This window comes from Podarcis raffonei, chromosome 13 (genome assembly GCF_027172205.1).
Source record: "Podarcis raffonei isolate rPodRaf1 chromosome 13, rPodRaf1.pri, whole genome shotgun sequence".
Taxonomy (NCBI): domain Eukaryota; kingdom Metazoa; phylum Chordata; class Lepidosauria; order Squamata; family Lacertidae; genus Podarcis; species Podarcis raffonei.
The window spans coordinates 23750587-23777198 of NC_070614.1; the positions used below are offsets into that span (position 1 = coordinate 23750587).

General features: G+C 44.4%; 1 protein-coding gene across 16 annotated transcripts in view; it reads right to left on the reverse strand.

The window, feature by feature from the left end:
* Positions 1-26612, reverse strand: part of SRCIN1 (SRC kinase signaling inhibitor 1) — a 262355-nt gene that overhangs the window by 116966 nt on the left and 118777 nt on the right. For 4 of the 16 annotated variants that reach the window (XM_053362022.1, XM_053362018.1, XM_053362021.1 and 1 more), the window contains exon 1: positions 1224-1593. The exons of the other annotated variants lie outside the window; for them this stretch is intronic. The gene's annotated coding sequence lies outside the window, so the exon portion shown is untranslated. Of the gene's footprint in view, positions 1-1223; positions 1594-26612 lie in introns of those variants that run through there. 16 annotated transcript variants of the gene reach the window in all.

The window sequence follows — 26612 nt, forward strand, 5'->3', positions numbered from 1 at the left end:
GAAAACCACTGGGTGACCTTGGGCCAGTTACTGAGTCCCATCCTGTCCTGACCTACCTCACAGGGCTGTGGTGAGGATGAAATGATATAACACCCATGTGCATCACCTCTGAGGATGGGGAAGGGGTACAAGCAGTGCTTTTCCCCCCTTAAAAATGTTTAGGGGTACTCTCATTTTCCTACTCATATTGAAATACTGCCCCCCAATGAGGCCAAACCTAGATTCACAAAATGTTTAGGGGTATGTGTACTCCTGCGTCCGTCCCCCCCCCCCCGAAAAAAGCACTGGGTACAAATGTAACCAAGCAATCATTATCCTTGCCCCAAACAATGCTGCCCTTTTCTCCAAAGCCATAATAATAGATAAGACAGGCTTCAAGGTGCTGCAAGCCTCTGTCAGTTTCCCCTGGGTTGCGGGGGGGGGGGGAGAGGGCCACGCATACGAAACACACCCACCTCACTCACACTAACTGCCCACCAAAATTCAAGCTGACCCTCGGAGTCTTGTAACTGATGTGGCTTAGCAACAACACAGAATCACACAAGCCTCTTCCCCCTCACCCCCCCCCAAAAAACATACAATTAAAATATGCCCAACAATGCTCAATATGTAATGGTCACGTCCAAGCAGCCACTGGGAGAACAAGGTGTGTGTGTATGTGTGTGTGTGTGGCGTGTGCGCACCCTATAGGGTAACCATCTGTCCCTTACATTAGTGTTCCTTATTGTCCCTCATTGCCCCCCCCCAAGCCATCTGCAGCCCCACAGGACACACGGCGACGGTGACGTCCTTCTAATTTAGACTCTGCTTTTCCCTCCCTCCCTCCCTTTCAGATTTGGGACGGCGGGGTGTCACTGACCAGTTCTTCTGTTGCACAGTTTGGTGCAGTGATCGAATGGCAGGGAAAATTGGGGAGGTGAAGGCGTGGAAAGAACAAACCTCTCTTCTCAGTTTTATTTTTAAAAGGTTCCGATACACACACACCCCTCAAAAGCATCCGCGGAAGTCAGAGGGGTTGGGGAAGGGGGCAGCAGCAGCAGCTCTGTGCACTTTCTCTTCCCTCCATAATTTGAGCACCAGTGGAAAGATGCAAGAGCTGAGCTGCCGATTCCTACCACCGTTCCATCCCTCCCCAAGCACCACTGCCATTTCTTCCCATCGCCTTCCTTCACCTGTCCTCCTCCTCCTCCCTGCTTCGACTTTGCTTCCGCCCGTCTCCTTACCTGCCACAGGTTAGATCCCGCTGGGCCACCTTAAACAGCCTCCTGCTCCTGCCATACCTAGCAGCAGCCCACTGCACACAATGGGAGGCTGCAGTGTCTATAAATTCATCCGTCAGCGGCTCGCTTTTTGCCTTCTTTCCCCGCGCTCCCTTTACCGCTGCTGGTGGAGACGGTTCTCTCTCGTTCTTGGGTTATGCAGAGGTGGTGATGGAGGGGGGGAGAGATGCCAGGTTTCTTTTGCGTGGGGAGGGAGGGGGGAATCACCCGTCCTCGGAGGGGAGAGTAATGCAGGTGCAGCTCTCCCCCCCCTCCCAGGCTCCATCACACGCCTGCCATCCTAGCCCCCCAAGCCTGACCTTAGCAATGCAACGGGAGCTTCCTCTAGCTTCCCTTAAAAGGACACTGTCGCCGTGGCAACCAGGACTCCACCTGTCTTTTGGAGGCTGTGCATGATGCCCGGCTGGAGCGCTAGGGGGAGGGGGAAGAGGACGAGGGCTCGGTCTGGTCTCAGGTTTTGGGGGCTGGCACCACCAGATTCTGAGCTCTGACCCCTCCTCCCCGCCCCACAGCCCTCCACACGTCCTGATCTGGACTATGTGGGGGTCATATGAGCATTGGAAGCAAGTTTATAGCAAGCCGAGCCCATTTGCCAACCCATCAACTCTTTGATTGGCAGCAGCTCGGGATTGAATGTAGGGGTGAGGAACCTCTGGCCTTGCAGGTGCTGTCGGACTCCAGATCCCATCCACCCCAGCCACTGTGGTCATGATCTGGGATGATGGGAGTTGCAGTCCAGCAGCGTCTCAAGGGCCACACGGATCCCTGGCATATGCTCCGTCGCTGCGGTCCCTTTGCAAGCAAGACTTCAAAGCTCAAACACCTGTCTGCACAAGGAGAGCATCCAGGGATGGCGAGGGATTTCACTCTCGCCTTTGGATGAAGCAGGTTTTAGGACAGGTGGGTGGGGGGATACCGGCCCTCTATATGATGCTGAGCCACAACTCCAATCATCCAGCAAGCACAGCCAATGGCCAGGGGTGATGGGAGTTTGCTTGTTTTCTGCATTTACATCCCACCTTTTTCTCCATGGAACTCTAGGTGGCTTACATGACTCTTCCACCTCTTCATTTAATCCCCAAAACAATCCTTAGACTGAAAATGGGTGAGTGATGCAACGTCACCCAGTGAGCTTTGTGGCTGAGCTGGAATTCGAACCCTGGTCTCCCAGGTCCTAGCCGGATGTTCTAACCACTACACTACACTACACTGGCTCTCGGCAACCTGCAGAGGGCCAAAAGGCTTTCCCAGGCTTGCTTTAGGGAGGCAAAAATAAAACAAGGCTTTTCTGCTGGCGACACTCACTTGAAGCCACATAACTACTAAAAAATAAAGTGGGGGAGGGGAATCCAAGAATGGATTGTAAGGTTTATTATTATCCAGTGATTTGGAAGGTTTTGTTGTTACTTATTATTTATATAGCACTAACAGGGCAGGTGGGGCTCATCAACCTGGAAAGGGAGCCCATCTAGGGGAAAGAAAACTCTCACCCTAAACCTCCTCTGCCTTGTGGGGCATCTTTGGGAGAAGAAAAGGCTAAGGAGTAAACCCTACACAAATCTGGAGTGGGGTCCCTAAGGTGCTTGGGTGATGCCTTGTATGTATCCTTCTAGCAACTACTGGAGCCAAGCTGGTGTCAAACGTATTGCTCTGCTTTCTTTCGGACCACATCAGTAAGGCCGAGGGGTGGGGCTTGTCATCTGGGCAACCTAAAACCTCCATACACACTGCCCAGGCTTGCACACCAGGGAGGTCATTTCAGTGTTGCTAACACAGCAGTTTGACTACACTCCTGGAGGTGCACTCCATTGTCTCTCGAGACAGACAGATGCCAACAACTCTCAGTTTTCATGGTGTTTTAATGAGCAACATAACAAACAAAACAAACGAAAGGACACAGCCTTGCCCCAAGAAGCTAAATGTGGGGTGTGAGCAGCAGAAGACAGAGTAGCAAGGGATGGATCAGAATAAATGAGCAATGTGCATGAGGGCTTCCTTACTGTTGAGGATGAATATTAAAAGGTTAGGTAGGCCAGGGGGAGGCAAGATCTAGTGGTAACATCCTGGGTGATTTACAGTAAATCAGCCCAGTTTTCTGATGATCAGTTGTTTAACAACAGACTTCCTAAATTAGGCTGCTGAAATGAACAAAGCTTAGAAGGAAAACTAGGAGTGGATTTTTGTCCAATAAGATTGTCGGCTTCTGGTACTGGAAGGATATTCCTTGGCTAAGCTGGTCCATGCTTCAAGGTTCCCCATTTCTTAATTGTAAACCTTCAGGAGTAAGCATGATGCCGAGAGGAGGAAAATGAAATCAGGTAAGCAGCATTAAGCCATGGTTTGCTTGCTGCAGGTTTAAAAGTTGAAACCACAGTTTGTGTTCTAATCTGCAGCTAGTGCAAACCACAGTTTAGCATGAGAAGTGTAATGAGCCACTGCATTCAGTCGTTTACCTTATGCACATCTTGAGAGTCCAGGGATAACACCCACACACAACCTGAACCATCCTAAGGCAAGATTCACTAATAACTAACCAACATCCACAGGGGCCAGGCTTTAGGAGATCAACCTCACAAACAAGATCGCCAGACACAATACTGAAGTGCGGCACTGCAAGCCAACTTCAAACTGTTCTACTAACAAAGCAGCTGCATCTTTGATTTGCATGTGGTCAAAACGCCTACTCTGTTTGGAGAAGGGCCAGACCCCAGTGACAGAACATCTGTTTTCCCTGCAGAAGGTCCCAGATTCAACCCCTGGAATCTCCAGATGAGGCTGGCAAAAATTCCCTTCTGAAACCCTGGAGAGCCATTGCCAGTCAGTGTAGAGTCTGAGCATTGATTTATCTAGCTCAGCATTTTGGTGCATGTAGCTCAGTACTTTCTACACACTGTTGGCATTGCCAAGCTACATGGAGGTCAATGGTCTGGCAATTTAAAACAGCTCAGTGCCAGGAGACTGATACTCTTTCCACGAGTTATTTTTCCAGTTGTTGGGGATGGGGATTCTGCAACAAATTATTAAATTGAGTACCAATTGAATCTTAAAATTAGGCAAGGACTCTTAAGCTCAGGCCCCATGTTAGGCAAAGGACTCCTTCATTGCAAGTGGTTGGACCAGATAATCCTTGTGGTCCCTCCCAACTCTATGATTCTATTATTCTGACCTTAAAGACAGCAGCTGGGGATGAAAACATCTGCTGACAGACTGCACCATAAAATTATCCAAATGCAGAGGGTGGGGTGGGGAGGAAGTGTTCACAGATCTCCTAAAGACCAGCAAAACAGGAGCCAAATGTATTTCCTTGCACAAGACATTCCAAAGAAACAGGGCCACTACAAACAAGTCTCTGACTTTGGTACTCACTAACCCAGCCTTCCCCAACCTGGTGCCCACCAGATGTTTTGCATTACACCTCCTATCAGGCCCAGTCACCATGGCCAATGATCGTGATGATGGGAACTGAAGTCCAAAATTTGTGCATCTTATATTTCGGGTAGGTCTCAAACCATTTAAGGCTTTAAAGGTTACTACCAGCACACACATCTTCCTGTGGTTTGGGGTGAGCTTGAGCACTGACTGGCAAGGGGCCTCCAATTCAGCCAGAGGCACCATATGCACACAGTGCTGGTTGTAAGGGGTTCTTCGGTACTGTGCAGCACCACTTTTGCATGCATGGGGAGCTGACCCAGAAGAAAAGATCACACAGAGGTTAGTTTCTACAGGGACTGCCCTTAGTGAATGAGGTGACAGATTAAAAGATGCCTTGCACATTAAAAAAAAACACCTCTGTGAATGTATAGTGATCACAACTGCTGTGAATAACTGGGATATAATATAATATAATGAAAATAATATTTGTGCATGTTCTTTTTGCTAGGGGGGGGGAATCTTAGGGAGCAAGGAGGTCTAGCTGAGAGATCCCTGGGCTCCCACTTAAGAAGAAACTGGGAGGTATTGCTTAAAGTTTGATTAGAGTCAGTTCTCCCATTTATGTTTTTATTCTTCTTAAATCATATTTATTCTCGGCAGCTGTAAAAGATGCAGTTGGCAAAAGCTCATTGGCCTTTTCAAGTATCCCACACACATCGCAGCAGCTGCAAATCCCTCCAACTTTTTATGCATTTTCATGTGGTTTTTACAAAGGTTTTTTTTTATTTAAAAAATGTTGGTTGGGGTTTGGTTTTTTGCTGCAGTGCCGAAATAAACAAATAATTCCCCCATTCAACGCTCCTTACCCCCTTCTGCCACTCACAATCTCCAGGGGTGTTGGGACAGGGAGCAATTTGGGTCTTCATGCTGTCACATCTTCTCTTTAGAGGTTAAGGTCAGGCGAGGCTTTGCAATCTCCCATTTCCCATCGTTTATAATTGTATGTATGTGGTTGTGCGTATGTGTGTTTTACAGTGCATCCCAGACTGGCACATGCCACCCAGGTCTCAGCTGACACGAGAACATTTTCAAAGCAATTTAGCTGCTCGGAAGGCAACAAGGACAGCGGAGGGGAACAGGAGGCCAACCATTAGAAAAAAAATTACTGTATTTTTCTCCCTTTTTCAGCTGCTGTTTCAAACTCATTGAGGAACAGTTTTGATTGCACCAAGGACATTTGAAGGATGGCTAGTCCTTTTGCACTGTCAGAGGACTGCTCTTCTCTTTTTAAGGAAACTAGGAAAAGTTTGTAGTGTTGGTCACTTTTTAATATTCTTTGGGTGTTTACAGGCAAATTGCCCTGTTGGCTTTGCCTGAGGTTGGCTTCCCTTTGTCTTCATCGATTCCAAAAGACGGTTAGACAAATTCCGGGAGAATAAGGCTGCTAGTGGCTACTAGTCCCGATAGCGATGTTCTACCTTGGAGGCAATATGCCGCGGAGCACCAGTGGTTGGGAACCACAGGACGGGTGTCATGGACTGGTTTGATACAGAGGAATGTTGGGAGGAAGCAGCTGGGAGCTTTCCTTTGTGTTTATCACCTTGTAGATTCTGACTTACTGTACTGAGCAGCACTGCTGGGTGGAAGGCAACAACTTAGAGAACAGATATACAGAAATTCACGCCTGGAGAATTCTGACTTTTGCTTAAACAACCTCTCTCCACCCGAAAGTTTCTAGCCGGGATGGTGGCAGAGGGAAACTTAGGAACACTAGCTTGCTCTATGCCAGGTATAGGGAAAACTGCGGCCCTACAGATGACTCCCAACTCCCATCAACTCCAGCCAGCATGTTCAGTGGCCAGGGATGATGGGAGTTGTAGTCCAGTAGGTTCTCACTCCATGCAGAACTCCAAAATTCTTCCGCCTGATGAAGAATTTGATGAAACGCAAAAGGCTGCTGCCTACATTTTCGATCTAAATTTGTTCAGTTAAAAGATATCCTTTTATAAGTGGTGGTGATCTTCAGCTACCACTTGGGCCTTTCACTGAGACCTGGGAGAGCAATGATAGATGAACAACCAGACCTCCAAAGGGTGAGCAAAAACCAATTGGATTCCTTCGTCAATGTCAGCTTCCCATTTCCATTCAACTGGAGTACCAAAAAAAAAAAGACTCTGCGCCACGAGTGCTAAACAAGACGATACGCATTTGCCATTCGTCAACCCTTCTTTGTGCATTTCAAGGCCTCCCCGTACAACCTGTCAGGACACAGGATTTTGGTACCATCCTATCTCCCCAACCCACAGGCAGAGACAGGAGGTGTTTTATTTTTTTAACTGCCGAACATTCCCATTTCAAATTATCTCCCTCCCATCTGGATCTTAAATTAGCTGAGCCTTTCCTTTCCTTTTCTCATTGTTGTTGATCTGCCTGATGGATGTCTATGCTATTATACATATGCCTTCCCCTTGCTTTCACCCTCCCCATCAGTTACATAGAGGCACGATTAAAATTAACTCCGCACTCGCTTTCGGATTGCACCGCATATTATAACAACGGCAGCGGCATTGAGCAAAGCTGTGACATTTGCAAAGCGTTTCTATTCATGTCAGGGGGCCATTTTTTGCGCACGCACACCCCAGAGACCACCTCTGAAACAAGAAGCCAAATTTCCCAGCAGCCTCCTCCTCCAAATAATGAGGCATTAAATATATTTTAAAATCTTACACAAGCCTCAAACATTGGGAAAAGGTTTCGACTGCCTTTCTGACTCATTCTCCAATGTCATTTAAAGGTTGTTGTTCATTCAGCTTCCACTCTATATGTATACGATGGCTAACATTTTAGGGCAGGAGTAGCCAATGTGGTGCCCTTCTAATGTTTTTTTGTATTACAACTCCCATCAGCCCCAGCCAGCATGGCAATGGTTGGGGACTATGGGAGTTGGAGCCCAACAAAAACTGGATGGCGCCACATTGGCTATTCCTGTTTTAAAGCCATGACTGTGATGCACCAAGCCAAATGTGGTCCACATGCCCACTGTGTATTATGGTCCACTAAGGCAGGCACAGGCAAACTCGGCCCTCCAGATGTTTTGGGACTACAACTCCCATCATCCCTGACCACTGGTCCTGTTAGCTAGGGATGATGGGAGTTGTAGTCCCAAAACATCTGGAGGGCCGAGTTTGCCTATGCCTGCACTAAGGGCTTGAAAATCTTGGCTATTTTTGCTTTCCCCAGCAGCTAGCAAAAACAGGAAGTCTTCCTAGAGTCCTTGACTGTTGGGCTGCAGTCAGCTTTGATGAGTCAAAAGTTGTGTTGGCCCATTTTAGGGCAATCAGTGGTATTCTTAATTAAAATTGTGTACTGGTCTTTATCCGAAGATCCCAGGGTGATTCACAACAGAAAAAAGAAATACAAAATGAGAATCCAACATACATTAATAAAATGCAGGTTAGATCCCCATATGGGGTAGCTGCATATTCCTTCATTGCAGGGGTTGGACGAGATGAACTTCAGGGATCCTTCCAACTCTACAAGCCTGCGATTCTATGAAAAGCAAACCAATAGCCCCTCCTCCCACAAACACATTTAAAAAGCCATAGGATGTTAATCAGCTGAATGCCTGGTTGAAGAGAGACATTTTTGCCTAGCGCCTAAAAGTATGTAATGAAGGCGCCAGGCGAGTCTCCCTAGGAAGATCGTTCCACAAATGGGGGCCACCGCAGAAAAGGCCTGTTCTCATGGTTGCCACCTCTGGACCTCTTGTGGAGAAGGCACACAAAGAAGGGCCTCAGATGATGATCATGGGGTCTGGGTCAGATCGTATGGGGAGAGGCGGTCCTTGAGGCACTGGCTAAATAATTGGCAAGGGACAAGTAATTAGGACTAGAAGTTTTTTTTCCAGCTAATTGGCCCACTCAAGTCCATTAACCAGCATCCCCCAAGCTCCAGATGTTGCTGGACTTCCATCATCCTTGGCCATGCTGGCTGGGGTTGATGGGAATTGGAGTCTGGCAACCTGTCTAGGATAATACCAGGTTGGGAAAGACTGAAGTGAAACTTTAGGCTGAGAGATAGGAGGATGTTTCAAGAGCATGTCTTTGCTCAGGCTATTGTCCTTCTTTGCCAGAACCACTCTCAACAGTCCCCATCCAAAAAATGAATCTTGCTTCCCGCCCACTTCTAATAATCAGTAGGTGAGCAGCATTCCCCCCCCCCCCCGCAAGCAGTATGTAATCACACTTCAATTAGCTTAGTTTCTTTATGTAAAGAACAGGCCAATCAGCAGCTAAGAGAGAGAATAATAACAGAATCGTAGAGCTAGAAGAGACCCCAAGGGTCATCCAGTTCAAGCTGCTGCAATGCAGGAATCTCAGCTAAAGCATCCATGACAGATGGCCATCCAACCTCCAAGGAAGGAGAGTCCACCACTTTCAGAGGAGAGGGAAAGGTGATATAATAGCTATCTTCAAATATCTGAAGGGCTGCCACATGGAAGATGGAGCAAGCTGCTTTCTCCTGCTCCGGGGACTAGGAACCAAACCAAATAATAGGAAGAACATTTTGACAGTAAGGGCTGTTTGACAGTGGAACGGACTCCCTTGGAAGCTGGAGGTTTTTAAACAGAGGTTGGGTGGCCATCTGCCAGGGATGCTTTAGTTGTGATTCTTGCATTTTAGGGGGTTGGACTAGATGACCCTTGGAGTCCCTTCCAACCCCACAATTCTATGATTCCCCACCCTTCAGACCTGTGGTCTGATCCTGCAGGGCTCTTCTTACAACTTGCTGTTTGAGGGAATAGCCTCCTTCTTGTACAATCCTTGGCACCTTCCTATTTGCAGTCCTGCCAAACAACATTTGCGGGGTCTTTTCGGCTGTGGCTGTGCTGTTGTGGAACCTACTTCCAAGTCTCAACACCATTTGCCTTCTGGAGACAAGTAGTCAAAATACTCTATTTAGATATGTCTTCCACATGACAAATTGGAAAATTAATTATCAACTGTATTGGATTTAAAACAAGGATGGCTTTTAATTGCACCAATATGTTCTATGCACGTTTAAAAAAATAAGTATATTGGAAGCAACCTTGATATTAACTCAAAGGAAGATGGGATAAATATCTGTGAATGGATGGATAGACCTTTGTTTCTAAGTGTGATAACAACAGATATCAACAGATAACAACAAAACCAGTTTACCACTGTGCTTAACTAGGTAGGCCTAGGTAGGGAACCTCAGCCAACCATAGTTCCCTGAGACACTCATCTCTTTGTCACATGCCCACATTTCATGGTCAGGTATGTTCTAAGCGTGCACCTTTAAATATATATATATATATATATATATATATATATATATATATATATATATATATGTGAGAATATATATATATATATATATATATATATATATATATATATATATATATATATAGTAAAGCAGCCCAAAGATGATGGAAAAAGGAAACCTTCTGTAGAGGTTTGACATTTGGAAATTTACTTTAAAGGAACTGACAGCTTGGTCAGCTGACACACTCTTGTCACAAAGGTTTGCGTTACACTTTAATGTTCTGATTCTTAAAAATAGCTGTACCTGTTGTTTCTGAAGGCAGGAAAGACTAGGTCCCTCTCCTCACCCATGATCAAGCGCCTCCTACTCTAACTTGGATTGTGTCCCAGATGACTAAATCAGGGTAATCTTGGGACATGTTTCTGAGGCAGAGGAAGAGAAGTGGCAACTGCTCTGCTTGGATTTCACGGCCTTTTCCCTCAGTGGTCACCTCTGCTCTTGGAAACCAAACTCTGCCCTACAAGGACCTTCTCACCTGTTGCAGCAAGGTGTCACCACATGGAGTTGTACTCAACTAAGTTCTACTCAAGAGTAGACCGTCAAAATTAATGAACCTAAATTAAACTCAGTAGGACTAGCATTGGATAGAATCCTTGGTCAGGACACTCAAGATGGAGAACAAGGTAGAGATTAGACAAGAAGGTAAACAAAAGAAGGAACCCCTTTTGTCATGAGGAATGTGGAGCATCTAATTCTTCAGGGGGACTATGCAATATATTACTGCGTCACTCCTACTAAAAATGGACACATATCTATTGCAGCAGTCGTGCTTCTGGAGGTTTTTCAAGAGTGCAGCTCCAAGAGCTGAAAAGCTCTGCAAATTTTAGTTTAGCCAGAGGTTGTGATGTACAAGCAAGAATGAACAGGCCTAGTGTACCATGGGCGGCTTCTGAGTATCTGTAAAGCTAGCCTCTGCAAACAGCCCCATACGCCATGGTGAAGATGGTGATTGGCAGACTGGGTACACAAATTGCTAAGATAGCATTGCTGGAGGTCAGATGGGACCTCCTGCCATACCTTAATATCGGTCATGATGATTACAGATGGCATCCAACAATATCTTGAGGACCACAGGCTCCCCACCCATGGTGAAAGCATTTCTGCACCTGAAATAAGAACTCAAAAAGGCACCCCTTCCTTCCATTTGTCTTAAACGACCCAGAGAGAGGGACAGGGGGCTCTGTGGCTCAGGCAGTGTGGTGTAGTGTGGTGTAGTGGTTAAGATTCGTAATCTGGGGAACCGGGTTCGTGTCTCCGCTCCTCCACATGCAGCTGCTGGGTGACCTTGGGCTAGTCACACTTCTCTGAAGTCTCTCAGCCCCACTCACCTCACAGAGTGTTTGTTGTGGGGGAGGAAGGGAAAGGAGAATGTTAGCCGCTTTGAGACTCCTTCGGGTAGTGATAAAGCGGGATATCAAATCCAAACTCTTCTTCTTCTTCAACACTCAGCCAAACACAGATAAGGGCAAACAAGCAAAAGTGCATATTCCTGGAGTGAAGATCACAGCTGTTGTGCTCCTCCCCTGGTCCTGCTGCCCAGGGCTAAGCCATAGTTTGGCTTTGTGTTATATCTGATCCTGGGTTTATGTTTTGTTCTTGGTTTGGTGCTCATGGTTTGTCTGGAGGAGATGGTTACAATCTCCACTCTGGGAACCTGCCCATTAGCTCCTTTGTGCTAAGCCAGTTTGGCTTTGTGTTACATGCAAACCAAACCCATGTCCGCTACACACAGTGACTGCTTCATGTCAATTCAGGCCAGCCGGGATAACATGCATCTGCCAGACAGTTTTTCTGGAATATCAGCTACATTAAAAATGACTCTTACATACCACAACATCCATATTTTATAAATTGCTCCACCCAACAACATCACTGCAAAAGCCTGCTTCTTCTCAGTTAATATTTGGGAGCCTCAGACCAGGCAGTAGAGTCAATATGGGTTCTCTTCCTGCTCAGCCATTGCCTGGCTGGGAGTGTAAGGCTGGAAGGGAATGTGAGTTGAACTGAATTCATGTCATCCTGAGCTTTTCACTATCATGATGGAAGTACAGAAGGAGATACAAAGTAAGGCAAGGGTCAACAACCTTTTTCAGCTGTGGGCCGGTCCACTGTCCCTCAGACCTTGTGAGGGGCCGGATTATATATTGGGTGGGGGAATGAACGAATTCCTATACCCCACAAATAACCCAGAGATGCATTTTAAATAAAAGTACACATTCTCCTCATGTAAAAACACCAGGCAGGCCTCACAAACAACCCAGAGATGCATTTTAAATACAGTGGTACCTCGGGTTAAGTACTTAATTCATTCCGGAGGTCTGTTCTTAACCTGAAACTGTTCTTAACCTGAAGCACCACTGAAGCTAATGGGGCCTCCTGCTGCTGCCATGCCGCCAGAGCCCGATTTCTGTTCTCATCCTGAAGCAAAGCTCTTAACCTGAAGCACTATTTCTGGGTTAGCGGAGTCTGTAACCTGAAGCGTATGTAACCTGAGGTACCACTGTAAAAGGACACATTCTCCTCATGTAAAAACACAGAGATTCCTGGACCATCCGCAGGCCGGATTGAGAAGGCGATTGGGCCGCATCCGGCCCCTGGGCCTTAGGTTGCCTGCCCCTGGAGTAAAGGCTTCTGAGCCACTGAAGCAACCTGCGAAGGAGTCCAGAGTGCTAACAAATGCTCTTTCCTACCTGTGCCTTAAGAAAGAATGTAAGATGTATGTAAAAAGAGGAGCCTTTACTTCCGAATCAAAGACGTCCTCCTTGGGACAGTTGAGGTGTACAAATCAGAAACCACAAATCCGTGGAAAAGCTGATTTGTAAAACAGGAATCGAAAGACCCTGACAGCCACGGTGGGTGATGTGATGCAAATTCAGAATTGCACACTGCAACTTTTGTGAAATCTGATGAACTGCTAACCAGGAATTAATTAATCACAGTCACTTGAAGCCGGCTAGTGCCTTCAAAGGGAGAGAGCTCAGGTTTCAAGTGCTAATCAAAGGGAAACCAATTCATGAACTGGATTTGAGAATTTGAAAGGCATTTCTTTTTCTTCTCTTTTTTTTGGCTCTAAGATGAGTCCCTGAGTTTCTTGCCTCCAGCTCCCCTGCCTGTTCAATTCAGATAATAAATTCCCTGTGCATGTAACAGATATGTAGCCAGGAGGTCTAGACATCTGCATGGCAACGATCATGCCATGCCATGTGGAATCCCAGAGGAAACGCAGTAGATTTGCTTTAAAATATTAAGCATTATCAGCATTTCATACTTTTTTTAAAGAAGGATTTGGATTCTGAAAATGGATGGGTGGTAAAAAGAATAGAGAACCTGAAATTGATAAGATTTGACCACCCCAACCTACAATTCCCATCATATCTGACCACTGGCCATACTGGTTGGGGGTGATGGGAATTGGAGTCCAACAACATCTAGAAGGCCGGAGGTTCCTCACTCTCCTGCTCCTTCCATGGTTCTCTGGACAAGGATGGAAGGATGGGGAAAATAATTAAATCTAGATTTTGACAGCTACAAAACCCTACTTCTGCTTCCAAAGTAAATGAGGCAAATCTGCTACACATCTGCATAAACAAGCTTCATTTGCAGGCTAGTACCATTTGCACAACTGTGCAGTTTTAAAGAATCTCAATAATCACATCTCAATAAAGAAAATAAAGCAAAAAAAAAAAAAGGATAATAACATCCTACGTAAAGCCAGGGATGATGCAGGATTTAAACAAAATAATCCTCCTTTCACAACACCTTCACAGGTGCTGGTTTCTCATCTATCTGCACAAAATTTGCACACTCAATTATTTGTTTTGAAAGAGCTCTTCAACTTTCAGACAATATTCCCAGCCGATCAAAATAAAAAAACCATGTCAGTCTGTAGGTGCTGTCATTATATTCTTCTTCGCCAGTTGCTGTTATTTTTCACCCACCCACACCAACAGTTTCCCTATACCAATACCAGGAACATCTAAAACAATTCACTGAAAATAAATGAAAACAAACCCAGTAAGAGAAAATGGGGGTTGCTTTTGTCTTCTAGAGGCAGCAGCCAAGTGAGCAGGGAAGGAGGTCCAGTCCAGCGGGAAGTTCTGCTGCACAAGCCCTGCTGAAATGAAGAGGAGCTGTGCAGGAGCCCTGCTTGGTTTCAACAGGGCTTGCTCTGGAGAGCTTCCTGCTGGACCAGGTCCAAACGGTTTGTTTAAATGCCGCACAAGTGCCGGTGACTCATCCAGAGCGCCGTCTCTCGTGAATGTGGCCTAGCGCAACCCTGGCCACTGTCTGTTGAGGAGGAAGCAGTCATTAAAAATTAACGGAGCCTGCAGAGCAAGAATGAGAGCAAAGCTGATTCGGCAGTCGCTCCGTGGGGCCTCTGGGCTGGCCTGGTCCTTACCCAGCACTTTGGCTTTTAGCTGTAATTCTGGCATGCCCAAGACAGGACAATGGGTCAGTGGCAGAGACAGGACTTGAAACAAAATCCAGGTCCAGCTGACTGTCAACTATAGAAGACCCACAGAGGCAGGGTCTGGTATCTTGCCAAGAATCTACCTGAATGCTCTCAAACAGATTCTGCTTTCAACACTAAGGGCAAGAAACATGCAGTCTGTTGTTGTTGTTTTAATTACAGTGGTACCTCTGGTTATGAACTTAATTTGTACCGGACGTCTGTTCTTAACCTGAAACTGTTCTTAACCTGAGGTACCACTTTAGCTAATGGGGCCTCCTGCTGCCGCAGTGGCGCAATTTCTGTTCTCATCCTGGGGCAAAGTTCTTAACCCGAGGTACTACTTCCAGGTTAGCGGAGTCTTTAACCTGAAGTGTTTGTAACCTGAGGTGTTTATTACCTGAGGTACCACTGTTTGTTTGTTTGTTTGTTTGTTTGTTTGTTATACCCCACCCATCTGGTTGGGTTTCCTCAGCCACTCTGGGTGGCTCCCAATAGAATATTAAAAACACGATAAAAGATCAAACATTAAAAACTTCCCTAAAAACAGGGCTGCCTTCAGATGTCTTCTAAAAGTCAGATAGTTGTTTATTTCCTTGACATCTGGTGGGAGGGCGTTCCACAGGGCAGGTGCCACTACCGAGAAGGCCCTCTGTCTGTGACACACACACACACACACACACACACACACACACAAAATGACCCTGTGCACTCTGCTCACCAACCTTACCTACCCAACAGCCCCTTTGCCAACCCCCCTCCCCCCCACCTGTCCAACTCCTCCTCTCTTTACACCTCACCCACTCCCTCTCCTATCCCTTCCCAGTTCACCCCCAGCTTCCTTTTATAGCTCGCCACAACCCCATTCCCCTCTTTAAGCAAACACAATTAGGACTGGGTTGCAAGACAGGCAGTCCTGTTATCCAAGTCTGACTTTTTTTGGTGGGGGGAATACTCTGCAAATGCTCAGAAGCACTTTGTTCAGCATGTGCCACAGGGATCACTGCCATCTCCCAGGTTAAGTCAGAATGTGCAAGGAGAGCAGGGAAACAGTAACCCATTGGCATTCTTTTCCCAGTATGCCCACCTGTGAGATAATAGTCTAGGCAAGGTACGTATCCTGCCCCGAATGGGCCACAGAGGACGGGATCTTGCTTCTCCTTTCCCTCATTACTTCTTGCCAATGCAATCTTAGTGCATCTTCTCTTCATTCCCGCTGGGGCTCCCTTGCCTGTCCCATGCTGCCTCTTAGCAGTAGCCATCTCAGATGCTCAAAGCACTGTCACTCTCACCAAATGGAAGTCACTTTCCCAGCCTCTTTAGGGTCTTCAGAGCAGTCAAAACAGAAGAACCATAGTTAAGCGCCTCTTCCCAATCCCCTAAACAGTTCGCCTAAGCTGCCTGCCCCCCGTAGCCGCCTACTGGTGGCCATACGAACTGCAGCATGACAACAGCTTTACATTTTTATGTATATAGGAAAATATTACAATTTTTGGTTGCTGCTTTAAAAACAGAAATCCACATTTCATGGAACCTCAGATCTATTCTTTTTTTCAAAATCCTTTATTAGGCATATCACACCTCACATTAACAAACAAACATCATATACAGACTGTATAAAATACGGGCTCAGCGAACACAATTTATCCCAGTCCTATTCTTAACTCCAAAAAATAAATCAATGTACATAAATAATATAATACAACACAGCAACATCACCTACCATTAAAACCACTAAGTCTCTTTATGATGGCCCATTCTTTCTTCATGGACAGCACTTAAAAATTCAGCCGCTATTAAAGTAATTTTATCATCGCTGTCCGCCAGCAGGTCCTGAACAGTTGGTTGTGTAAAAAACTGTCCATTAAATTTTAGGGCCTCAAATAATTGTCTTCTGGCATAGCTGCCAAAATCACAGGAAAAGAATATATGTTCTAGAGTATCGGGTTCCTGTTTTCTGCATTTACAGAGACGCTCTGATTCTGGGATAGCTAAGTATCTTCCTCTCACTACCGCCGAGGGAAACATGTTAAATCTGGCCAACATAAACAGCCTACACGATTCATGTTTCTTCAGATTTGTCATGTATCCCTTTTGGAAATCTCTACACAAAGGGAGATTTAGGTGGATAGGAGAGCAGGTGCTGTGCTTTGCAACCTCAAGCATGGCGAGAACACTTTTTTCTGTGAGGGTCTTCCTGATAATTTCCCATATATCTTTGGGATCAGAGATTTCAAAATCAGTTAAAGTGAGCCCTATCGAATCCAGTTTTCTCCTACAAATCACTGATAGATTGTAGATTGCCCTATCACTTAAAAGATCGTAAAGTATAGTATTAGGGGATAGGGCTCTATAATGGAGGAAGATCCAATATTTCAAGGTCCTCAGCCATGCCCTTACTGATAAAGGCAGTATTCCCAGCTCACAACATATTGTTTCATATTTTACAGAGTTTGCAAGTCCTAATAATGACCTCAAAAGGGATGCGTGAAATTTATCCAACCTCTTGAGGTCACCTGAAATCCACACTGGTGTGCCGTATAGAAGTTGGGCACAGAGTTTCATGTCAATCACTTGCAATACAGCTGGAATAAATCTGTTTCCTACTGGAGAAAAAAAATAGGATTTAATATGGTGGGCTGTCACTTTGGCCTTAGCTATTGCAGCACATATATGTGTATTCCAATTCATATTATTTTTGAATGTGATTCCCAGATAATTGAAGTGCTTAACTTCCTGTATTAGATGTCCATTAATTATACAGCCTTTTGGGTTCCCTCTCTTTCTGAATTGCATAATCTTTGTCTTATCATAATTAATTTTGAGATTATTGAGAGAGCAGTAGTTTGAGAAACTCTTAAATAATTTTTTTAAACCCAAAACAGAGAGTGAAATAATTACAGCATCATCTGCATAAAGTAATAAAAAGAGTGGGCTATTGTTTAAATAAGGAGTATGAGTGGTTGCATTTTGAAGAAATAATGGTAGGTCAGATAGAAATAAATTAAATAGGGTAGGGGCCAAGATACAGCCTTGCCTAACTCCTCGATTATTCAGAATAGGACCTGCAAGTCTACCATCTTTTGATACTTTAACATATATTTGGTTATTAGAATGTAAACTTTGAATCAGTGTAAGTAGATATGGGTCGATACCAAGGTGTTCTAGTTTAGTCCATAGTTTATTGCGGTCGACCGAATCAAAGGCACTTTTTAAATCCACAAATGCCACAAAGAGTTTTCGTTTATTTCTCATGACATATTTATCCACAAGATGACTTAACACTAGACACTGGTCAAGAGTTGACGAGCCTGGCTTAAAACCAGCCTGCTCTTTACCAGGTAGACCTTTTGTCAGCATCCATTCTTCCAATTTAATAAGCAGAGATTTGGCATAGATTTTACTTATGCATGGTAACAAACTTATAGGCCTGTAGTTCTCTAGGCAATTCCTATCACCTTTTTTAAAGATTGGTACCACTATTGAGTTGTTCCACGACTTAGGTACAAGAGCTGAGTGATAGATAGAATTAAAAAGCGGTACAAGTTTATTGGCCCACCATTCTACATCTAATCTCAACAGGTCTATTGGAATGCCATCCATACCAGGTGATTTCCCTTTCTTAAACGAAAAGATTATCCTTTTCATCTCCTCAACAGTAATTTGAAATTGTGTGGTTTTTGCCAGAGAAAATTTAAAATTTTCCTTTTTACAAACTTGGTGATCATAAAAAACGGCAGTAAAATGTGAAATCCAAGCCTCATCGCTTATATTAGGGAAATCAATGATATCTTTTATTGAGAGAAGTGACCAAAAAGTTTTGGTATCTTTAATTTCTAATGCAGTAACAATTTTAGACCATTTGGCTAGTGCGAACTCAGATTTTTTTTCCAGGAGCATGTTCTTAAAAGCTTTTTTCATTTCAAAATAAGTCTTCCAGAGACCTTGATAGTTGGTAATATAGGCTTCTTTTAGACAAGTTCTAAGTTCTTTCTTATAGTTAATGCAATCTTTATCAAACCAGTTATACTTATTTGAAGGTTTGTTGCTGAACTGAGGGTCTAAAAAAGAAGAAAATAAATCCTGGATAGTCTTATAATAACAATCATTATCCTCCAAGGGCATCAAATTTTGGTTAGCCACAGGTTCAAGAATAACTGGGTTATTTTCAAATACTGCTAATAGATCCTCCCTATTTTTATCACTTATATAAACTCTTTTGGCATAGATAGTCTTATCAATACTAATAAGAGGACTAATATCATTATTTCTAGGATTCATGTACATCTCTAAAACTATTGGGAAGTGGTCACTTTCTGAGCGAGGTACAACTGTAAAAGAGGCAACTTCATTTAACATTTCAACGGAAACTAGAGAATAGTCGATTACGCTCCTACCCCTTTTGGAGCTGAAGGTAAAATTTCCTGGAATATCCGGCCACATTGAGCCATTCAAAAATGAGAGGTTAAATTCTAAAACCAATTGTAAAAGTTTTCCTCCCGCTTTATTAATAATGATGTCCTTTGAATTCCTCCCTATTCTCAATGGAAGAGGGGCGTCTTCAGCTAGATTTGAGACATAGTGTTTATAGAGAGCTGTATTATCTGATCCAATTCGAGCATTGGTGTCTCCCATTACAATCAAGGGGATATTTGGGGATTTACTACGTATTAAATACAACTCTTCAGAGACTATATTCCAACCATAATCTGGTTTAATTTCTAACTCTAAGGGAGGAAAATATATATTTAAAAGAAGAATTTCCCTGTAAACAATGGAAAATGATAATAGTTGTGCATACTGTCCAATATTTCTGATATAATTAATTTTAAGGTTAGAGGACTGTTTGATACCACAGATCAAACCAGCTTTAGGGCGACCTTTTGTTGACATTTTAGTAGCAGGTAAATTATAAGTAATAAAATTAGGAATATTTAAAGGTTTAAGAGACCAGGTTTCCTGCAGAAGTATTATATCATAAGACTCAAGAAAGTTTATAAAATCAGAATCAGCTAATTTACATGAGAGTCCAGCTACATTCCAGGACATAATAGAAAGAGTTTGGAGAGATCTTTGATTTAAGGGTGCTAGTGAGGTATGCGTGGTGCATTCCGGATGTCACACCAAGTTCCTCTGATTCTTACTATTAGCCCTTTCATCGGGTTCAGATAGTTCAGATGCTAATTCGATGATGTTTAAAGATGTATTCAGTATGCTCACATTTGAGGAGGGTGGAATGCTAAGATTGCAACCTGGCGCACCCATGCTGGGGACTTTATTTGGGGAGCCCAATTCAGTCTCATTTAATTCTCTCATTTTATCCCATGCTAATGTAGTGACCAGGTTTGCCTCTGAGATGGGTTGCATGCGAGCTGGGTTATAGGAGGGGCGTTTCGATTCCAAGATCTGAGAGGATGGATTCATCTCCGCAACAACCAATTGGCGTGGGGTGACGGAGGGTTTCCCGACCCATAAATCCAGCTCGTGACGATAGAAGCATGAAGCCTGATCTGGGACATAATCAGATATGTTTTGGTTGTGTGGTCCCAGTTGGTCCTTCGTCAGCTTTGTCAGACAAGAACGAAGGTTATTCAGTCTATCGAGTATTTTGTTCTGAGTTTCTTGGGGGAGAGCGCAGTAGGAGTTAATTAAGTTATTTTCAAAACTATCAAACCCGTTACCTTGGCTCGCCTCATATAAAGTCCCAGGAGAGTCTGGTCTTAGAAGATCATTAGTAAGTAACTCTGGATGGTGATTAGGCGAGTCCTCATTGGCTTTTATATCAATTAAAGTGTGGTATTCAGCCTTTTGATGAGGTGCTGCAGTCGAGGATTCAGGACTGGGGAATAGTGGGATAGGAGAGGCCTCATTTTTAAAATATCTTGATATTTTTACACCACTTGTCTTTAGGTGTTCTCTGTGTTTATATATCAGTTTTGCCAATCTCCGATCATGGAATGTAACCACCGCCCTTGCAAGCAAGCCATCAAAATATAGATATTCCACTTTGTCCAACTCCGAGGGATTACTCAAAGTACCTGGCATGTATGCCTTAAGGAAGTTCAGTAAATGGACTTTGCGATCCTCTTGTGATATAAATCCTGGAGGCTTAGGATAGCTTGAAAAAACAAGCTTGTTTTGAAGCAACACCAGCTTCCAGTTCTTATTTGTTGGAATGCTCTCCTTATTGGATTTGGAGTTGTCTATGGTTAAAACGTAGGACCATGGGTCTTGGGGCAATAAATCTTGCTTAGGGCTTGGTGGTGGAGCATGCGCTGAAGGTTTTAGACAATCCAGAGCTTTATCAGTACAGACGTTTGGGGGCAAATCTTGTTTAACTGACTTCTTGGCTAAAGACTTCACCAGGTTCCCTCTAGTCCCAGAGGCTGTTGTGCTCTCAAGTAGGTTAAAAAGCTTTTTAAAAACCATTTTTTTATAATGCACTGACTTAAAATGTTTTATGTTTTTACTTTTTTTAACATTCTTTACAACTATGGGTCTTCTTTTACAAGCATTAGCTCTGCAGGCTTTCTTACCCTTCCTTAATGGGCCACTCCTACAGAGGGTGGAGGCGAGGCCATGGTTACTTTCTGAATCTGCAGGCATTCCGACGGGTTTTCTCCAGAAAGTTTTACAGGAGTCAGCCATGATGGTAAGAATTTTTGTGCAAATGTCCAGGTAGGACTTTATGGATTCAATGTCCTCAGTAAGGAGCACCAGCCATTTGATGATTGAGAGACCCTCTTCATTTGTCTCATGGGAATGAGGATAAGAGTCTTTCGAAGGTTTATTGTTTCCCGAGGCCAATTCCGAAATTTGTTTTAACATTAGTTCCTCCATTTTTTGATCTAACGATGGTTCGGGGGGAACTTGGGATTTGGCTTTCAGTTTTGGGGATGCCTCATCGGCTGTATCGAGGATATTTTGTGTTGCTTCCAATATATTCAGGCTTTTATCACTGCTTTTAGTACACTCCTTTCTTTGCATAACCAGTCCTTCACTATGGCTGTAAGAGAGATTGGTAGGAGAGAGTAGAATTTCTCTTCCCTTCTTGTTCTTGTTCTCACTCATTTCAGTCGTTTCCTCATTTGTTCCACATTTTGCTTTGTTCATGTAGAAGCGAGTGATTTTTGTTTGCGCATTCTTTAGAGTGGTTCTTTTAAAGGTGGGTCTTACAGCCTTCAGAGAAAAGCCTGAGGTTTTGCAACCACTTCTGGTCATCACCATTGTTTCTTTAAAGTTGTAAATTATTTCTTTATTGTTGTAATAAACACGCTACAATGCTCAGCTGCATTAAAAGTTCACAGCAGGTTTCCTTCAGCTATTAGCCTTCCTTATCACTTAAAACAATGATAAAACACTCAGTGTATCTTCTTAAAAAGTTACTTTTTTAAAAAAGTTAGTAGGGGGAAAGAAACAATGGCCGCTAGGGCAACTCACTTTCCTTTTTCCGCTCTGCATATAGCTTTGCGTCTGTGCTGATTTCGGCTGTCAGCTGAACTCCACGAAATTTTTCTCTCCGGGTTCTCCTTGTTGCTCCGAGACTTCACTTTATGCTCCAAATTTCTTTAACTTGAGAGCAAGGTGCTTTCTCTGCGAGCTTGGGGCATCGCTATTCGGAGGTAGAAAGTGGCTTCCCTCGACCCACTGCTCCGCCCCGCCGTTCTCCAGTCAAACAATAAAACAATAAAACAATAAAACAATAAACTAAAAACAAAGCGAGGAGGTAATAAAACAGCTAGTAAAACGTTAAAACTGAGAGTTTAAAACCAGGAAGTGGTTAAAAACTACTTAAAAACTACTTAAAAGCTTAGTTAAAAGCAGAGGAGTCTGACTAGCCTGCTGTCTCCGCAGTGGCGCAATTTCTGTTCTCATCCTGGGGCAAAGTTCTTAACCCGAGGTACTACTTCCAGGTTAGCGGAGTCTTTAACCTGAAGTGTTTGTAACCTGAGGTGTTTATTACCTGAGGTACCACTGTTTGTTTGTTTGTTTGTTTGTTTGTTTGTTATACCCCACCCATCTGGTTGGGTTTCCTCAGCCACTCTGGGTGGCTCCCAATAGAATATTAAAAACACGATAAAAGATCAAACATTAAAAACTTCCCTAAAAACAGGGCTGCCTTCAGATGTCTTCTAAAAGTCAGATAGTTGTTTATTTCCTTGACATCTGGTGGGAGGGCGTTCCACAGGGCAGGTGCCACTACCGAGAAGGCCCTCTGTCTGTGACACACACACACACACACACACACACACACACACACACACACAAAATGACCCTGTGCACTCTGCTCACCAACCTTACCTACCCAACAGCCCCTTTGCCAACCCCCCTCCCCCCCACCTGTCCAACTCCTCCTCTCTTTACACCTCACCCACTCCCTCTCCTATCCCTTCCCAGTTCACCCCCAGCTTCCTTTTATAGCTCGCCACAACCCCATTCCCCTCTTTAAGCAAACACAATTAGGACTGGGTTGCAAGACAGGCAGTCCTGTTATCCAAGTCTGACTTTTTTTGGTGGGGGGAATACTCTGCAAATGCTCAGAAGCACTTTGTTCAGCATGTGCCACAGGGATCACTGCCATCTCCCAGGTTAAGTCAGAATGTGCAAGGAGAGCAGGGAAACAGTAACCCATTGGCATTCTTTTCCCAGTATGCCCACCTGTGAGATAATAGTCTAGGCAAGGTACGTATCCTGCCCCGAATGGGCCACAGAGGACGGGATCTTGCTTCTCCTTTCCCTCATTACTTCTTGCCAATGCAATCTTAGTGCATCTTCTCTTCATTCCCGCTGGGGCTCCCTTGCCTGTCCCATGCTGCCTCTTAGCAGTAGCCATCTCAGATGCTCAAAGCACTGTCACTCTCACCAAATGGAAGTCACTTTCCCAGCCTCTTTAGGGTCTTCAGAGCAGTCAAAACAGAAGAACCATAGTTAAGCGCCTCTTCCCAATCCCCTAAACAGTTCGCCTAAGCTGCCTGCCCCCCGTAGCCGCCTACTGGTGGCCATACGAACTGCAGCATGACAACAGCTTTACATTTTTATGTATATAGGAAAATATTACAATTTTTGGTTGCTGCTTTAAAAACAGAAATCCACATTTCATGGAACCTCAGATCTATTCCAAATACCACGCTCTATTAGTGTGTATGTATTCAAATGAATTTCACCACATCTACAACAAGGCTCTTAAAGTAGATAAATAAATACTGTTATAAGTTTTAAGGCCAGAATCTGTGGGTGCAAATCAACTCAAAATCCTGGATTGTAAAAATTAGAATTAATCAAAGTTTGATTAAACTGTGCCAAACACAGAAATCCCTGGATTTAGTTTATGCTAATGAGCCAGGCCAGCTCAGCAGAGGTAACCAAGGCTGATGATGGCCGGTCATTAACCTATTAACAATGCCATTAACAGAGACTCCAGGCTGGACAGAAAATGGGGGAAGCCCCTCACTGAGGTGAGAGATAGTTAGCAGAGACAAAAGGCAGAAAATCAGTGGGCAATGAGGTAAGTGAACGGGGGGGGGGTGTCACTTCTGCAAGCTGGAGGGGGCCAGAGCATGAGGCAGGCAGTCTGTTTTATGCTGCAGAGAGGGTCAGATAATCTTAAAATCTGAGGCTACAGCAATGTAAGAAACAGGACCCTCTTGGGATGTGTATATTCAGCACCTCCTCCCTCTAGGTTCAGGCTGTATATATGTGTAAATAAACCATATATCATGAAGACACTACACTCTCTGCTGTTCCTCATTTCCAACAGGAAACACAAACCATGGGGAAGCTCCTAGAACCCCTAGAATCTCACACTGCTGTGGAGAAAGGGGTGGTGTGTATCATTACTATCAATCCCACAAATATTCCAGACATTGTCTTCACCAAGACGGCACTCAGCTTCTCTCTCAGAGAATAATGATCCCCCCTCCTTTGCAGAGGGTCTGGGAAATTTTCAGGGTGGAAAGAAAACAAAACGAATTAGAGGGGGTAAAAAGGGCATCTTACCTTACAGTCCACACAAGATATAAAAAGGAAGGCTGCTGAATATGGAGAGGCTGTGTGAAGGACTCCGTATCTGAAGATGATTGCATGTCAACCTTATAAATGGAGAAGAAAGAGGCCTGCAGGGGCTCTCTGCGAAATGTGCTCTCTCTTTCCACTCAAGTCATTTTTATAGATCTGAGTCACCTTTATGCCTTCGAGAGAAGCCTTGTTAGTGTTCATACAGGATTTCTTTCATGCAAGCCTTGGGAATTAGGCCTCAAATCTACCAGTAAGTGCTCAAAAGCTATATCCTGTAGAGATGGCAGATGAAGTGGAGAGGGTATACTGGTCCCCCCCCCCATCATTCCTGTTTCCTCTCTTAAGAGCACGCCACTCTGCTTCTGACATTATATATTCCTTACACCTAAACAACAAGACGAAAAGCATGTCTGTGTAGAAGAAAAGAATAAAAACTGCTTGTATATTCTCTCATCTGGCAATCAAATGCAAAACATTCCTCTGCAATATAATGCAGACATAACATTAAAATGTGGTTAGCATTAATCATGGTTCACTTTCTTAACTCTAGTTGTGACCCTGTACTTTCTATGAAACCAGTTGGCAAACTAAGCCCTACACCCAGAGCAAGTGCACAGGGAGACAACAGCAAGACCTGTATATCATCTTGCAAACAGAGACAGAGTTGCCTTAATCATGGTATTCTTGGTGCAGACACTGACCTTTGACATTTGGACAATCAGATATGAACAAGGTTTGCACCTACACAGACAGCCCCTTGGCTCCTTGCAACAACTATGCCCAGAAGTCTTCAATCAACCATAGTTCCCTGTTACGTCTGACATGGGAAACTATGGTTACTGGGTTTGGAACAAGTCAGGATCTTAAACCAACTTCAGATAACCAGTGTTTCCTGTTTCAGAAAACATGAGAAGCTATGGTTAACTGGAGGCTTTGGGGTTTATCGCAGTGTGCTGAGAAGGAGCTGTGTATCTGTTATTAAGATGAGATATGACCATCTGAACTGGGCCATTCATGCTTATCAATGGCTAATTCAAACCGCTTCAAGCCATGGTTTCACATCCTGGTTTCTTCCCCATCTTTAACCATGATTTAACTATTCAGATACTATAGGACCTACACATTTTTCAGTTCTTTATACAAGCTCATCAATTTACATGGCGCTTTGCAGAACGACACAAACACCTTCTCTGCGAAGGTTGCAATCTGAAATTTGACAGGGCAGACACATCAGAAGGAGAGGAGGAAAAGCAGGGGCAGGGGTAAACAGGGGGGATTGTATGCTCCAGTTCAGTTGGACATACATAGGCTTATATCTTGAAAGGACTGAACACTAAGGGATTCAGACATAGCTAATAGTTTGAGAGAGGCCCTGGCTAAGCGGTCCTCAGTACCTTCTGCTATTGTGAGGCCCCTCAACAGGTACCCAACTTACACTGTTTACTAGTGTGGAGGGCAGATTGCACCACCAAGAAGAGCTCCTGAGCCATGCAAAAATATGTGTGCCAGCTGACTCTGCCAAGTTAGCAATGCAGGTCCCACATCCTAACATGCGTCCTGGAATACAGGCCAACATTATTACCATGAGGACACCAGAGTGTTCACACATGCAATGCTGGCCTGTAGCTCTGCTCTGCGCTGGAAACACCCACCTGAGCCACATCAGCTGTGGTGGTGGTGCCTTCAGCTCAGTGGCAGCTGGACCTGTCGATGCACAGGATTTGCCCCCCCCCCCGCCATTCTAGGTGCATTTTGAGGGAAGGGTCATGGCTCAGTGGTAGAGTACATGCCTTGCATGCAGACATTCCCAGGTTCCATCCCCAATATCACCACGTAGGGCTGGGGGAGAACCATGCATGAAACTCCAGGGGGCCACTTCCAGTCAGTGTAGACAATACTGAGCTAGAAGGACCAGGGGCCTGACTCAGTATAAGGCAACGTCTTATGCTTCTGCGCTGGCACCATGTCTGAAAAGGTTTTGCGGACAAAGATGGATATTGAAGAAGGATTTGAAGGAAGAGAGAGCACATCACACAGAAGTTCCAGACATCAAGAGGAAGCAAAAACAATGGCCAGTCTGTTAAGAGAGGTACGATTGGAGCTGTCAGGCTTTGAGCTTCCTCTCCCTCTGTGCCATTAGCAGC